Source organism: Chlorocebus sabaeus, chromosome 20 (assembly GCF_047675955.1).
Source record: "Chlorocebus sabaeus isolate Y175 chromosome 20, mChlSab1.0.hap1, whole genome shotgun sequence".
NCBI lineage: Eukaryota > Metazoa > Chordata > Mammalia > Primates > Cercopithecidae > Chlorocebus > Chlorocebus sabaeus.
The window spans coordinates 133949070-133963613 of NC_132923.1; the positions used below are offsets into that span (position 1 = coordinate 133949070).

General features: G+C 59.0%; 1 long non-coding RNA gene across 6 annotated transcripts; it reads right to left on the reverse strand.

Moving 5' to 3' along the window:
• Positions 1-579: 579 nt before the first annotated feature.
• Positions 580-12824, reverse strand: LOC103225746 (uncharacterized). Of its 6 annotated transcripts, none has more exons than XR_012089820.1 (6): positions 11864-12824; positions 11303-11451; positions 5102-5242; positions 3205-4552; positions 1455-2696; positions 580-1003 (listed from the first exon to the last, which is right to left on the reverse strand). It is a non-coding gene; the product is annotated as an uncharacterized lncRNA (long non-coding RNA). The 6 variants fall into 6 exon arrangements; XR_005235761.2 differs by having other exon boundaries at positions 3205-3561; positions 4098-5242; XR_012089823.1 differs by having other exon boundaries at positions 1455-1560; positions 2484-2696; positions 3205-5242.
• Positions 12825-14544: the final 1720 nt, after the last annotated feature.

The following is a 14544-nucleotide window of genomic DNA, read 5'->3' on the forward strand; positions in this document are numbered from 1 at the left end:
CTTGCTCTGCCGCCTGGAGGGCCTCCTGCCCTTCTTGAGATCCAGACGCACCACCTGCTTCCTCGGCGCCCATGAGGAGTCAGCGTGTGCTCTAGAGTCAGAGGTGTCTAGCCCAGGAGAAGGTAACTTGGAGGCCAAAAGCCATGTTAGGCTTTGCTGCAAACATCTTGGGCAAATCATTTGAGGGGTGATGTTTGGGGTCTCGTACCAGGGATCAGATGCGAGGCTGATCTGGGCTAAGTCCCTGCTAAGGGTTCACCTTCCAGAGACAGTGGACTTGCTGTGTCAGCTGAAGGAGCCGGGGTGCTCGCCAGGTCTGGCTGGTCAGTGACAGACTCCGACTCACAGTGACTATCAGTCACGTTTATTGTGACGCCAGAACGTCCCTGACCCAACAGAGAAGAGGCCACCGGAGGTTCAGGGAGGAGCCAATGGGCTCATTTACCGTGGGCTTCTCACTCCGCACTGCCCCCAGGAGAGGGCCCGACTCCGCACTGCTCCCAGGAGAGGGCCCGACCCCCCGCTGCCCCCAGGACAGGGCCCGACCCCCCGCTGCCCCCAGGAGAGGGCCCAGACACGCTTTTCCCTGGGCTCAGAGGGTGAATCTGTCCGTGACAGAGGCCTGGCCTCTCACAAGCTCCACTGAGGCTGTCTGTGCTCCAGAGGCTGAGACGAGGCAGGGAGAGGCCTCGCTCGGATTCGTTTCCTGGGGATGCCAAGACAAATCACCACAGACCAGGGGGCATAAAACAACACATGTTTACTCTCTCACACTCACGAAAGCATGAAGTCCCAAGTTAGCCTCACTGGGTGGAAATGAGGGCGCTCCCTCTGGAGGCTCCAGTACGGAATCCTTCCCAGCCTCTCCCGGCTTCCAGGGGCCACCGACGTTCCTGGGTTTGTAGCTGCCTCGCTCCGGTCTCCAAGACTGGCATCTTCCAATCCCCACCCCGTCCCACATGGCCGTCTCCGCAGGGTGTGGTCACGTCTCCTCTGCGACTCTCTGATGAGGACACTTGTGATGGAATTTAGGGCCCTCCAGGGTCGTCCGGATATCCCCCCATCTCAGGATCCTGCACCTTATATCACCCCTGCATGGACCTCGCGGTACCAGGCAACTCGCAGGGCTCCAGGGCTTAGGAGGGGTATCTCGGCGAGGGGCGAGGTGGAGGCATTTGCAGCTGACCGCACTCCCTGGGGTGGGCCCCTGGGTCTAGTGAGAATGACAGGTTGGGGAGTGGCAGTGGCCGGGTGGGGTTTCACTGCTGCTGGCCAGTCCAGGACACGAGCTGTCAGCTGTCTTGGGCGGTGAGGACAGAATGATCATTGGGAGGTTTAGCTCGGCATGTGCTTTCATCATGGCTGATTGATCAGGATCTCTGGGATCAATCAGATGGAAGGCCTAGTGAAGTGGAGCTCGACCTGCAGGGCAGGTGTCCTCCGTGTCTACCCACCAGAAGCTTCACTGTGGCGTCCCCATGAGGAGTCCCAGCCGCTTGCTCAGCTTCGGCACCAGCCAGGCCGCTCTCCCCAGGGTCCTGGAGCCTTCAGGAAGGTCCCCTACACACTCACAAGGAGGAACTTGGACGCTTCCCCTGCACTGGCCCCAACCAGGTCTGCAGCAGGCTGTGCTCCACAGCAGGGACCCAGCCGGGCTGTCTGGGAGCAGGCTCTGTGCCGATCTGCTTCCTGGGGACCCTGAGCCCCGTGCAGCCTGCAGTCCAGAGGAAAGTGACACCTGTGGTCACGTCCACTTCCATGTGAGCTCCATGGCCTGAGTCACGTCCACAGTCCCGGAATGCATGATTGGACTGGACACAGTTGGCCATTGGGAGAATCCCCACGTTGGCCCCAAACCCACAGAATGACGCCTGTTGGGGTGGGGAGAGACAGCAGACACCCCTGGGGCTTCTCTCTACCCAGGAGAGGAAAGCCAGCACCCTGTGGTGAGGCTGAGGCTGGGCCTGGAGCGGCAGGTGCAGGGATTCCTGGCACCATGGCCTGTGCGGGAGGCAGATGGATCTCAGAAAGTAACCCTGGATGAGGGTTGCACAATCTCAACACTTAAGACTTTGGGGACAGGTGACCCTTTGTAGTGGGGCTGACTTGGTCTTCACAAGGTGTTGGCAGCTTCCCTGGCCCTCCCCTACTGGAAGCCTGTGACATCCCCCGAATGTAACAACCACAAATGTCTCTGGGCACTGCCCAATGTCCACCCACCCCCACCCCAACTGAGAACCACTGCTGGGGGTTAATCATGACTTCACCCAGGGGACCCAGCTGCTGACACTTTTCCAACCATGGAATCTCCACTGAGGGAGCGGGTGCCCCGGGAGAAGACACAGGACTGGCCACTGGAAACGTGGCTTCCTGCGATCCCGGAGCATGAGCTTCCACCTGGCACAGGTGACGGTTCATCTTCACAGCCCTGCCCAGGGCCCACTTCACCCTCCTGATCACCCCTCTACAGGGATCTTGCTCACCGGGAGGTCCTGGGGCCACCGCTCTGGTCTCCCTGCTGATGACATCACATCAGTTGTTCCTGATGGTCAGACAGCAGCAAGCATCTTGCTTGACTTCGTAGAATACACACGCGTCGGAGACCAGGCAATAAGTCCTTGAAATGTAGGACCCAGCATGTGGCTGAGGGTCCTGCCGCCCTGGCCTGACGTTACCGTGCTATCTGCTGCCTGAGCCTGGAAAGAGAAACAGCATCTGGGGGCCTCCTCGGATCTCAGACCCTGAGATGCTTTGCTGGCCTCTGCAATGTCAGAGGTCTTCATGGCAGATAGGGCTACTGTGTGGAACCTCAGAAAAGCTACAGAGGGAAGAATGAGGTATAGACGCCCAGGGCCAAGAACAGAGCTCTCCCCCGAGGCCCCGTGCTGTCTTTCTGAGAAAAGCCCAGACCCAATGGCTGACCATAAGACATCCAACCTTGAGGGCTCCTCGTCGGCCAGGCACTGTCTGAGCCAGGAGGCCGCAAGGATGAGCCTAGTGCCAGCAACCCATGGTCCCGAGGGACGGCCCATGAGGGCTGAGGGAGGCAGAAGCAAGAGGAGTGGCGAGGCGGCTGGCACTGCCCCACACCCCCCTTCATGCACACCTCCTCATCATCCCACACAGTGGCGAGGCGGCTGGCACTGCCCCACACCCCCCTCACGTACGCCTCCTCCTCATCCCACACAATACAGCTTCGCCCACCTTGGACCGAAGACGAAAACTCGGGCTTGGTTCACAGCTGGTCCTGACTGTTTTCTGTTGACGGAAGTTGGCTGTGGCAGAATCGCGGCTCTAACCCAGAATCCTGAGAAGGCAGCGGGAGGGAAGCGATGGAGGAGGCGAAGCTCCCGGCCACGGTCTGTTGTCTACCTTGTCCCGATGGAGAAACAGGCAGAGGTGGAGATATCCTGAGAAGGCAGCGGGAGGAAAGCGATGGAGGAGGCGAAGCTCCCGGCCACGGTCTGTTGTCCACGTTGTCCCGATGGAGAAACAGGCAGAGGTGGAGATACACATCTCCCAGCTCAGGAGACCTGTTGATGGCCCCGGCACGAGTGGGGCCTGGAAAGAGGGGGATTGGAGGACGGTAGACAGGGAGGCTGAGGGCAGGGTGTGCGGATGGCCCTTTGGGAGGGCACGGGGTGGCAGACATGAGGGCACCGAGGCCGTCCGCTGCAGGGAATGCTGTCGGAATCCAGGCAGAGCCACACTCTGGGGAGGTCCCTTGTCCTCTCTCTGGGGCCTGCTACTCCATGCTTGCTCAGAGGTCCCACCCAAAGTGGCCAGGATGGCAGGGATGGGGTTTGTCATGGGTTGAGTTGTGACCCCAGAAAGATATGTTCATGCCCCAACTCCCAGTACCTGTGAACGGGACCTTATTTGGAAATAGGGTCTTTTTTTTTTTTTTTTGCAGTGGGGAATGGACTCTTGCTCTGTTGGCCAGGCTGGAGTGCAATGGTGCAATCTCAGCTCACTGCAATCTCTGCCTCCTGGGTTCAAGGGATTCTCCTGCCTCAGCCTCCTGAGTAGCTGGGATTACAGGCACCCACCACCACACCCCATTAATTTTTGTATTTTTAGTAGCGATGAGGTTTCACCTTGTTGGTCAGGCTGGTCTCAAACTCTTGACCTCCAATGATCCACACACTTCAGCCTCCCACAATGTTGGGATTACAGGTGTGAGCCATGGCACCCAGCCTGGAAATACAGTCTTTGCAGATCTAATCAAGTTAAGCTGAGGCCCTTGGGGTGGTTTCTAAGCCAGTGTGACTGGGAAAATGCTGCGTGGAGACAGACACGTGGGCAGAGTGTCCCGTGATGACAGAGGCTGAGGTCGGGTGAGGCAGCCACAGGCCAAGGAAGCCGATAAGGAGCCACCGGGGACAGGGAGGGTCTTTAGAGGGAGAAGGCCCTGCCCATACCTTGATTTTGCACTTCTGGCTTCCAGACCAGAGACATTCCTGCAGTCAGTTCTAAGCCACCTGGTTTGTGGTGCTTTGTGGTGGCAGCCCATACTCTAGAGACCACAAACAGCTCAGCAACATGGTCTGTCCTGGACAAGGTGAGCCGGGCGACCAGCACAGTCGTGGGACCCGCATACCGCACGTGCCCAAGCAGAAACCACCACTGGGGCCCCTGGTGGCAGCTTTTCCTGGGACTTTGTGCCACTCACAGGTACCTGGTGGATGACCTTGGGCCCCTGAAGTCATGGGGGCACCGTGCAGGGGGCTTCAGGGAGTCCTCTCTGGGCTAGACTTGCCTCCCTGCTCCAATGGCTCCACCCCGCACACCTGCCTCTTGCCTCTCTTGCCATCGAGGCACTCAGCTCTGTACTGTTTCCGGCCATGGAAGTCAACTCACAGAGCTTCTCAGCAATGGCCGGCAGGTGCCCTTGCAAATCTTTGGTCCATGGCATTCCCCACCCCCCTGCTGGCCTAGTGAAGACCTAGTTGTGGTGCCCATTGGACAAGCACTCCCTGAAAGGCTGAGCTTCTATCTTCAGGTGCAATTTATGTTTTAAACAAGCCATGGGGCCATTCTGCAGCCAACATACCCAGGTCCCAACATACCCATGTCCCAACATACCCAGGTCCCAACATACCCAGGTTCCAACATTGGTTGGATGCAGAAGGAGCTCCTTTCGCTCACACCTGCAGACCCACTCCTGGAACACTGATTTCCTGTCCCTGGGACGTTGGACTCTGCTGGTTTAGATGTCTTGGTCCTTGGCAGAATGCTTCCCCTGGTGACACAACAGCAGGTCCGCAGAGGTGGAAGTCAGTGTGGGCACTGAGCTGCTGGACTCTGTGTGCTCCAAATCCACAGGTAAGCCACAAGCTCCTGTGCCAGCCAAGGTGACAAAGCCCCTGCTGAGGGGGACCCTGGGATGCTGCCGTAGAGAACGAGCAGCAACCCAGGGCATCTCCGGGCGCCTCTGGGTACTGCCATATGGAATTGTGAGAATTAGTAGGCTGCAGCCACCAAAACAGAGAAGTAAAGGAACGAGCAGGGCCACTGAGGACTCAGCCCCTTTGGTGACAGTAACTCAGTTTCCCTCACCAGGGAGCACACCTTGACCAGATGAGAGGCTGAGAGAGGGCAAACGAAACAGAGAATGTGGGTAAAAGAAATATGGTCCCATAAATATGCACTGCAGCACATGACCAGCTGCAGAAACCGAGACCACATAGAAACATGCATGTGCGTACTTACACAGGTGTGTGTACGTGTGCGCACACGTGTAATGTGTGTACCTGTGTGCATGAGTGCATGTGTGTGCATGTGTCTGCATGTGTGCATGTGTAATGTGTACATGTGTGCATGTATGTGTGTGCATTGTAATGTGTGCATGTGTAATGTGAGTGCATGTGCACATGTGTGTGCATGTGTAATGTGTGTAGGTGTGTGCATGTTTGTACATCTGTGTGCATGTGTATTGTGTACATGTGTGTTCGTGTAGCATATGTGCATATGTGTGTACATGTGCACATAAGTGCATGTGTGTTTGCATGTGGTGTGTGTACATGTGTGTGCATGTGTAATGTGTGTATGTGCATGCATGTACGTGTGTGCGTGTGTGCATGTGTGTGCATGTGTAATGTGTGTGAGTGCATGTGTGCATGTGTAATGTGTGTAGGTGTGTGCATGATTGTATGTCTGTGTGCATGTGTATTGTGTACATGTGTGTTCATGTAGGTGCATGTGTGCATATGTGTGTACATGTGCACATGAGTGTGTGTTTGCATGTGGTGTGTGTGTAATGTGTATGCATGTGTAATCTGTGTGTGCATGCATGTACGTGTGTGCATGTGTGTGTGTGTGTGCATGTGTAATGTGTGTACGTGTGTGCATGTATGTGTGTATGTGTGTGCATGTATGTGTGTGTGCCAATTCCCTTCTTCCTCCCCTTCTCTCTCCCATTATTGTTTCATAAATGGACGGTTAGCAGTGGTCAGCTTAACAATGTATTGTATGTGCTACAGAACAGCCAGATGATCTCACACTGACCTGAAAGAGCAGCTTACCCTACCCGAGACGTATTCCACACCTGTGACCAGGCAGTGGCTCTCATGGCTGTGGGGCCTCTCCTCCTTTTACAGGAGGGTGGCGTGTGTTTCTTTTCACAACAGGCCAACCAGGCTTGTCCAGCAGCAGCATCCCCAGGCCGCCGCTGTCACTGTCTGGAAACTGCCACGCGTGTAACCAGCATGCACTGATGCAGGCTCCCTGAAGGGTGACTGTGCCCAGCATTTTGCTGGGGCCCCTCAGCTCCCAGCCTGCCTGGCCACACTTCGAGATGTGGGCAAGGACCCAACAGACTCTTTCTCCCTTGCCCACTGGCTTCCTGTCAGGTTCTGCCCATGGGCCCCTGACCAGCTGGGAAGCGAGCGCTGAGGAGGACTTGGCCTGGCCACCCCTGCCAGCTCTTCACCAAGCGGTGGTGCTCAGTCCTGGTGGTGGCAGCTGGTTCTGGCCTCCAGCCTCTCTGGGGACCCCATTGAGCTGGTCCCACTGTGCCCTCTCTAGCAGCACCCCAGCTCTGAAGGGGGACCCCTGTGCTGTGGGGCTCTCCTCTGAGTGTCTGGAACCTATGGCCCCAGCCTGCTCCCAGCTTCCCTCACTCACCAGCCCTGGGCTACCCTCAGGTGTTCTTGTGCCCTGCAGACGGCCACAGCTCCTGAACCCGACGCCTTCATCAGGTCCCTCTGTGGAAACACTCAGTGTGACCAGGGCTCCTGCTGGACCCTGGCCAGGTCAGAGTTCTGGGGACTCGACAGGCTGCACAGACAGCAGCTCTGTGGGGCACCGACAGGCCACGGCAAGTGCCTCCCAGAAGCAGCCAGATTTTCCCAGACATTGCCGTCAGGAGCCAAAATGATGCCTGCCGAGGCAGAACTGTCCATCACTAAGCAGGATGCAGCCGTGACCCCGTGCCAGCCACAGCCCCAGCCCCTCGCCCCCGACACGTCAGCTCCCTCAGCCTATGGAGGACTCATGTGGGCTGAACGGTGTCCCACAAAATTCATAAGGTTGCAGTTCTCAGCCCAGGACCTCGGAGGGTGACCTGACTTGGGAATAAACATTCATTTGACAGAACAATGGAGGTGAGGGGCCCACTGGAGTGAGGGGACCCTCGTCCACCATGAGGGGTGTCCTCACACAAAGGGAGGGTGTGGACACAGACACACAGGCAGAGAGGCGCCCCGTGAAGCTGGAGCCAGAGCCTGGGCAGCGCTCCCGGGAGCGCAGGAGCAGCGAGGAGTGTGCCACACAGCCGCGGGTGGCACAGGCCTGGGTGGATTTGCCCTCTGAGCCTCTGGAAGGAACCAGCCCTGCTCTTGCCTTGATCTCAGACCTCCAGCCTCCAGAGCCGTGAGGGAATAAACATCCGTGGTTCAAGCCCCCGCGCCCGTGGTACTCGGTGGCGGTGGCCCCAGGACGTCCTCACTGCAGCCGTGCCAGGCTGAGCACAGCCCAGGAAGGCCAGCAGCACCACCACACTCTGTGGTTTTCAGTCTGTCTGCAAGTCACCAGCTGTGGCTCCAACATTCATCGCTATATGTACCCTCACAGCTGGTGCACAGGCGCCCCAGGAAGGAAGTCAGGGTGCGGAGGCAGCTGCTGGAGGACAGAGAAGGAAGATTCGCCACCCCGGCTGACCAAGATTAGATCCTGGGAGCCAGCATCTCAAGGCAGCCGGCACACGTGTAAAGGAAGCAGCCCTGTGAGGACAGCGCCCACGTCACTCACCCAGCACTCACTCGGACGAGACGCCCTCCGGAGGGTGGCACACTCAAGTTGGGGCCCTCCCTAGCAGGCAAAGCAGCAGAGACACCTCCAGCCAAGCCAGGACCTTTGACCTGGGGAGGCCTGGGCCCCCTCTAGAAAGAAGGTCCCTTCCACAGAGGCCGCATCTCCTGAAAACAACCCTGGCTGGGGCCCCGGGGTCCTGAGATGTAGCGATCTGTCCTGTTGCTACCTGGGTCCTCTGAGCAAGTTTTGAACCTCCTGACACCTGAAAGGGACAGACAGTGGCAAACCCATGGGTTGTACTACTGATAAGGGTGTCTTTGAGAAGAGAGAAGTTGTCCCTGTGTGGCACTGGGTATGAGCCAAGGCCCAGGCAAGCTCAGGGTGGAGCAGCTGCTGGGGCTGGATTCACAGGCCCTGCCAGGGCCAGGCTAGCCTGGGACCAAGAGGCCACCACCCCATGGCTGGGAACCACCCCTTCCCATGGCCAGCACAGGGCCGAGACCCAGGGCATGGCGGGGCTGGAGTCTCCTGCTGGGCCGCAAACCACCGAGAGCTAGGGGAGCAGCACGAAGGGGTCCTCGCTGCCCAGGGTGGGAAAGCCAGAGTTGGGCAGGTCCCGGCCACCCAGCCCAGGCCTTGCCACAGTGACTTTATCATGGAGCCTCCTTGCAACAGGGCCGGCCTGGGTCAGGGGAGGGGTCTTTGGGTGGTGGACAGTGTGGAGAGAGAGCCATCAAGGTCAGGCTGGCACCCAGGCCACGCCAGACCAGAAGAGTGAACGACCGCTGAGCCCATGAGGTCCCCAGGCGCGTGGAGGTGCACGTGTGTACATGCAGGTGCATCATGTGTAAACGTGTGCACATGTGCATGCAGGTGTGTGCATGTGTGTGCACATGTGTGTCATGTATATTGTGTGGGCATGCATGTGTGGGTTTGTGCTTGTGTGTCCATGGGTCATGTCCGTGCATCTGTGTGTGGGTGTACCTGTGCACGTGTGTGGATGTGGCACGTGTATGTATGTGTGCACGCCTGCTGGGGTGTGTGGTATGTATGTTTTGTATGTATCTGTGCATGTGTGTATATCTGCATGTGTACACTGCCAAGTGCCGTGTGTGTCACATGTCACGTGCATGCCTATGTAGGTACTTGTCTGTGTGTCTGTGAGCTGCAACTCTCAGATGAGAAAGGAGAGGTTCTCCTGCTCTCTCCTGCATGAAACTGGCCCCTCAACCACTGCCCCATAGAAGATTGCTCTCCCAAGGACAGGCCTGGGGTTTCCTGACAGGGTGGGGACCCTAACCCTCCAGTCCTGAGGCAAACCACACTATCTCCAGGAGTCCAGGCCCTGGAGCAGGGTGGAGTGGAGTGGAGTGCGTGGGGTGGGGTGGAGTGTGCAGGGTGGGATGGAGTGGGTGGCGTGGGGTGGGGTTGGCTGTGTCCTCTCCCCTCTCCTCTGCCCCTCGGCCCGGGGAGATGTTCAAGACCGCTGGCTGGAGCCCCCTGTGCCCCCAACACTTCCCCCAGAGACCTGCTGATGGCCAGGGCCTACACACCCAGGCGGAGCAGATGACACCCCACAGATGAGAACTGATAAGGGCCAGGCAGCAAAGCTGCTGGACAGGGAGGCTATCGCTCTGCACAGGCACTTCCTGAGTGACCACGGGCAAGGCCAGCCCCTCCCTCTGTGCCTCAGTTTCCCCTCTTTAACAGAAGCATGGGCTGGACTGTTCCCGCCCTTCCAGAGTGAAGATCCATGTCTCATGTGTGTCCCTGTGGCCAAAATTCATCAGAGACCGTTAGGGCAGAGGGGCAGTTCCCCAGCGAGGGGACTCTGCGGGCGGGACCCCTGCAGCCCTTGTGTGGGCAGATGCGGATGTGGACATGTCCACCTCCGGCCAAGCCCCCATTCCTTGAGCCTGGGGTCTGCATGGGACAGGGCCCTGCTGCCCGCCTGCCCCGAGGGGTCCCCTCCCCACCCGCTCCTGGAGCGGTGCCGTCTCTCCACTTTCTTGGGCTGCAGCTCTCGGCCTAATTATCCATAACCTTCTGTTCGAAGACCGCTGTCCTTGCCTGATAAAAACCAGTAACTTTGAAAGCAAACTGGGTCTTAATTTTCCTTGACAGCCCTGCTTGAAGCATGCGGGCCGAGCTGGGGTTTAATTAAATGCACATTCGTATTCCAAACAAATTAAGTACAATTAAGGACTCTGAGTTATGGGTATCTATCACTCCGTGATGTTTTTGTAAAAATTACCCCATCAAGATCAAAGTCGGAGGATCCCTGCCTTAATTGCTTCATTAGGGCGCCGTGCACCAGGCTTCGCGAGCACCGGCCCTGGTGTCTCTCTGGGAATTACTCAAACGACGGCCCTCACAATAATTGCTTCCATATTTCTCTCCCGGAGACGTTCTGGGCTCCATGGATCAAATGCAATGGCTTCAGGAACCCACCTCGGCTCAGGTCCCCGCGGCAACGGCCGAGGCGTTTTTACGGCGCCTGCTCTGAGGCCCCATGAGCCAGCTGGTGGGTGGGCTGTGCCCTGCCCCGCCCAGGCTTGGCCTCTGAGCCAGGGCAGCTGGTGGCCCAGGGAGGGGGGCCCGGGCCAGCTCACAGGTCCACCAGACAAGTGACCCCCGCCAGGCCTGCCCTCTGCTGGCTTGACAGCCATCCCGGGGCCCTCTGCACTGCCCAGCCTTTCCCTCCTCACTTCTTGCTTTAAGCCGTGCGGTGAGGAGAGGCATCCCCACCCAAAGTCCTAGGTCTATAGGAAAAGCCACTTGCAAATGGCTGCCAGGGCTGAGACCATGCAGGGGCAGGGACCCTGGCTGGCTTTGGTTCTGAGCCCCTGAGGCCACTGGGCCAGGTGCAGAACCTCCCAGCCCCCGGGGCCTGGCCCCACACCACCAGACCCTTCCCTGAAACCCACTTCCCAGCTCTGGAGCAGAAAGGAAATGCAGCTGCTGCCCCTGACCCTCCCTGACCCTCCCGGGAAGGGGTGCAGAGCCGTAGACACCAGGTGCCCTCATCCTGGGCCCCAGCTTCTCTCACCCCTGAGTGGACGAACAGCGGCCAGAACGGAGTCACCAGGGATCCAAGCAGCATTGCCGATGAAACAGAGGGTGCAGGCACCAGAGAACCTGGAGCCACAGGAACCACTTCCTCGAGCTGAGTATGCCCCGTGCAGGATCTAGAACATCCTTACCCCGAATAGGAGTCCTTGTTGATCTGAAGCTCACGTTTAACTGAGTGCCTGCACTTTTCTTGGCTTAATCTGGTCACTCCAGTGGGAGAAGAGGGAGAACTCACTCTCACGGAGGCTCACCCTTGCCACAGATGCCCCGGGGTGTGAGGGCACCGGCACCCAGCCCTGGGGACCCTGCCTCCTGTCTGGCCCCAGGGCCGGGCCCGTGAGCCTCCTCAGGCACTCTCTGCCTCCACAGCCCTGCCTCCTGCGGCTTCCCCTTTGTGGAGGGGGTTGGGGGATACCTTGGGACCCATGTGGAGGCCGCCTAGGCCAGGGGTGTGCCCCATGGGGGTTTGGGGGTTGAATAATGTCCCCAAAAGATGTGTTGGAGTCCTAACCCTCAGGACCTGGGGATGCGGCCTTACCTGGAAGCTGGGTCATTGCAGACATCACTGGTTCAGATGAGGTTGTGTCGGAGTAGGGTGGGCCCTACTAGTGTGACTGGTGTCCTTAAAAGAAGAAAACAGAGGCACAGAGACCCCCCCAGAGGGAAGACAGCCCAGTGATGGTGGAGGAAGAGGTGGGAGAGAGGCGGCCACAGCCAAGAGCTGTCTGAAGCTCCCAGGGCCTGGAAAAGGCAGGAGTATCCTCTCCCAGAGCCTTCCCAGGGAGCCTGGCCCTGAACACCTGGATTTTAGGCTTCCAGCCCCCAGACCATGAGAGAATCAATGTGTATTGCTTTAAGCTGCAACAACTCAATGTGTGTTATTTTAAGCCACAATAACTCAATGTGTGTTATTTTAAGCCACGATAAATCAGTATGTGTTATTTTAAGCCACAATGCTTGTCTTTGTTGCAGCATCAACAGGAAACTCATCCACACCCCTGGGAGGATGAGGCTCAGCGGGGGTGACAGGCACGCCCCTCAGCCTCAAGGCTCCAGAAGGGAAACAGGGGAGTGAGGGTGGGTCGGGCCACCTGCTCAGTCTGCGTCCTCCAGGGTGGGCCATCCATCTGGTCTTTGCTGGTGACAACACATTTCAGATGCCAGGCAGCAACCTCACCATAGCCATCCTCTGCCCCAGCCCCCCGTGGGTTCAGCCTGCCCTTCCCGTGGGACCCACAGGCAGGAAGCCAGGACCCCAGCCCCAGGCCCTGACCCATCTTGTGTCAGACAGCTCCCTTCCAGGGCAGCAGGTGCACTGGTGTCCTGACTTCCATCACAGGCACCCTCTGGTTCGTACAACTGTGGGAAGCACTCCCCAGTGTGAGGGGTCACTGTGCCCAGAGCCACATGTGCTGGCCAGAGGGTGGAGGCAGAGAGAAGAGACTGGGTCTTAGGGACCCTCTGGAGTGGAGCGGGTCTGCAGAATGGAGGCCAGTGCCCCTCCAGCCCCTGCCATGGGCTCCTCATCCCCCAGGCCCAGGTGCCTCCCATCCCCTCACACACAGGGTCTCCCCACCCTCCTCTACCCCGCTCCACCCGCCTCCACTTCCCCCCACCTCCCCCCACGTCCCTCCACCTCCCTCTGCCACCCTCCACCTCCCTCCACCTCCCTCCACCACCCCCACCTCCCTCCACCACCCTCCACCTCCCTCCACCTCCCTCCACCTCCCTCCACCTCCCTCCACCACCCTCCACCTCCCTCCACCTCCCTCCACCACCCTCCACCACCCTCCACCCCAGAAATGCCCCACCAGGAAATGCTCCTCCCTGGAACTGCGATGCAGGGTCAGGGGCCTCCCTCCGAAATCTCCAGGCCATTCTCTATCTGCTGCTTGGTCACCCTCACCAAGCATGGGACACAGGCCCCAGCTCCCCACAGCTCGGCCCCCACCCTTGGCTTCGGGGCCCCCACTTCCCCACCTTCCTCAGCCCCAGGCCACCCCTTCCTGGTCCTCCCATCACTTGTCCCCCTGAGCCCCAACAGCCTACCTGGCCTCAGCCCTCAGGGTGTCTGCTGAACCAGCAATGTCCACACTCAGCCAGAGTTGACCCCGACAGTCCTCAGGGCAGGGACAGAGACAGAAGGGGCCCCAGTACCTGAATCAAGGCCCCAAGTCACCGTCCCCCACCCATATAGATGAAGTTCCTGCTATGTCCTCGGGGCCCTGGGAGCCAGGGGGGGCCCTTCTGTGTCCATCCCATGGCCACTTCAGTCCTGCCCCCACCCTGTAACCACGCTCCCCACTAACACAGCACTGGCGGCTGCCTCCCAGATCCTAGCATCGTTTCCCAAAGCTTGATGTCTGGGGGTGCTCCTGGGAGTGGCAGGCACATCCCAAGGTGACCCCAAGTCACCCCCTTGTGTGACCACCTGCCCTGAGATTTGCATCCGGCCAGCAGCGTATGGTACAGGTGGTAAGCAAGTCACTCCCTTGCTCACACGTTACGAAGACATGTCTCCTGCTGCCTGGAGGAAGTGAGCTGCCCAGCAGAGAGGCCCCCAGGGCAGAGGATGGTGGGGCCCTAGGAGCTGAGAGTGGCTCTGGGTTTACGGCCCCAAGAACATGGGAGCTCAGTCCCGTAACAAGGAAATATTTCTGCCCGCTGCCGGGATGAGCCTGGAAGTGGGTCCCTCCCTAGTGGAGCCCGCAGATGAGAACGCAGCCGGCTCCGGGCCGGGAACCCGTGCAGTGACGAGTGGGTGTCTGCCATCCCCCTGCGCTGTGCGGTGTGTGTTGGTGCCGCACGCAGCATAGATCACTAACACGCTGTGCCTCAGAATGCAAGGGCCAGGCAGGGGGCCGGCTTTGTGGGGAACCGTGTTTCAGCAAAACGAAACAGGTTTCCTTCCCCTTCCCTGACACAGGGCACGTGTCCTGTCACCTCCCAGGGGTCCACAGCAGCCACCTCTGCTCACCCAACCTGCCCCTTGCACAGGCCCAGCACAGCACCGCTGGCCAAGCAGCCCTGGAGGGTGAAGGCCCCGTGCATGATGCCTGGGAAGCCACGCCCCCCATGCCAGGCCCTTCCCACTCCCCAGTCCGGCTGTGTGGCCCCGCCCCTGCTTCTTTGCCCCCCACCCCCTGTCCCTCCCGAGGGACACTCTTCCTCTTGCTTCTTCCTCAGTTTCCCCCTAAACGCCGCCTGGTCTCCAGAGCC